Here is a 2130-nt window from a genome sequence, read left to right on the forward strand (position 1 = left end):
TTCATCGACTCCATCCACTCCTCGTTGTAGCCCGGCGTATCCTCGCGGTCTTCACTGGCTCGCTGCCGGTGACGAGCCTTTGCCTGCGGAGTTACGCGGCCACACTACCGTCGTCTTCCTCCTCCTCATTCGGCTCACGCATGGGGACAATGGATGTTGCGGTTCGTCGATTACAACGCCACGAGAGGGATTGCACCTTCTCGTCGGCGCCGTGAACTCTCCTTCCTTCACCTCGAATTTGTGTGCAGTGTAAGGGGAGACGCATGTCCACCGGAGCGGAGCGCGACGTAGCCATCCTTGGAAGCCACCAACTTGGTCCTTGCGGCGATGGCGGTGACAACAGTGACATCTCTAGGCGGGTTGCCGCGCCGGATCCCCTCTAGAACGGCCACGAGCGTGCGACCGAACGCCCCAAAACAGGTGGCACCCCTTTCCCGCCCTTGAGGTGCGGTGACCCTATGAGCCCATCGAGCCTCGATAGGTCTTCATTTCACAGTGCGTTGAAGAAATCGCTCCACCAGTCATAGTTGTTCATCCCTACCCACATCGGATCGGCATGCTCTACGTCTACAACCTTTGGTTCTGCTCCCCACCCTGGACATCGACGGGATGCTAACGCCGTTGGCCACCATCCTCTAGCCGCCCCGCTGGGGAGGCATATATCCGGTGGCACAGGGTAGCACGCCTCGTAGAGGCCCCGGCCCTCGGGGACGGTCAGGCTGACGCACCCAAATTCGTTGAAGGTCGCGCCGGTGGGATGGCACTTTGACATTGTTGCGAGGGCTACTAAATCTAGAGATTGGCGGTGCTAGGGTTGTAGAGGGGGTGTGCAAGGATGCAAAATTGAGCGCTGGAGGAAGGCGAGGAGGCGGTCACGTGCATTAACGCCAACGCATGGCCACATGGACGTTTCTTGCGCGCTTGGAAAAACTACGTTGTGGCTAGGAAAGCTGTGTGCCCATTACGTACCCAAACCTTGTGTCACTAACAAGCGTGGCCCGTGACTCGACACGATGCCTCCAGTATATCTGTCGTGCGCCAAACACCTTTGAACAACTCACTTTTTTTTTGCGGGTAAAACCAGATCTTCATTAAAAGATTCAGCTTCCAGAGCCTGAATGACAACATCAGGTCCGGAACCTAGCCAAACCTCAGTTCTATGTTCTGCCCTCGCCCAATTGGCGAGAGTGTGGCTAACCCTAACTTGCTCTCGATCCACTTTTACAAACTTGCAAACTCTAACACCACTAGCTAGTGACTTAATTTCAGAAATCATATGCGTATAAAGAGACCGATCTTGAGATTTCCCTAGAACAACAGATACTAATTGTGAACAATCAGATTCGATAATGATCGGCAGGTTGCTGTGGAGGAGTGCCAGCTCCAAGCCCTCTGCACAAGCACTCACTTCTGCCTCCAAAGGCTCCTCGCAGGCACGTAGAGAACGACACGCCGAAAGGATGATTTTTCCAGTATCATCTCGCAGAATTATGCCAGTGCCAGCAGTACCATTTTCTGCCTTATACGATCCATAACCAAAAATAAAAGCTATTGAAATGTGTTGCTAGGCACAACGGCGCCCCAAACGGCTTCAGGGAATGCTTTGGGGACTGAGTTTGTCAGGTAAATGGTTCTTGCTTTACTAATTTGGACCTCTCGTGAGTCCAGAGTTTGGCGATGTTTCATTCTAGCAAGTCTGGACAGTGGGTGACGCAAAGGAGAAAGGAAAAAAAAAATGCCAAAGCAAATGAGAAACATGTGAAACGAAAGCAGAAATGAAAAATTGAGAAAGAATGTATCAGAGCCAGGTTTCGATCCTGGGACCTGTGGGTTATGGGCCCACCACGCTTCCGCTGCGCCACTCTGATTTTGATGTCATAACTCGCCCTCGATGCTATTTATCGTTTATACTGAGTCTTGGTTCCGGTAGTATTAACAAGAATTGATCATACGATACGGTTTCCACGAGGTACATCCGAGGAGCGTGTGGCGCAGTGGACTAGTGGTGCCTACAGCTTACGTCGGAGCACTGCCGCCGTGCGTGGGGCGGCACGAACGGAGACGAGAGGGAGCACCACCAGCAGCGCGAGGTCGACACGCGCCCGGGACCCGCCACGGCGGCCGTGCCCC

The 2130-nt window shown here is 53.6% G+C and overlaps 1 non-coding gene across 1 annotated transcript; it reads right to left on the bottom strand.

Annotated features, from left to right (window-relative positions):
• Positions 1–1796: 1796 nt before the first annotated feature.
• Positions 1797–1868, bottom strand: TRNAM-CAU. Its single transcript has one exon. It is a non-coding gene; the product is annotated as a tRNA-Met (tRNA).
• Positions 1869–2130: the final 262 nt, after the last annotated feature.

Source organism: Lolium rigidum, chromosome 2, assembly GCF_022539505.1.
Source record: "Lolium rigidum isolate FL_2022 chromosome 2, APGP_CSIRO_Lrig_0.1, whole genome shotgun sequence".
Classification (NCBI taxonomy): Eukaryota; Viridiplantae; Streptophyta; class Magnoliopsida; order Poales; family Poaceae; genus Lolium; species Lolium rigidum.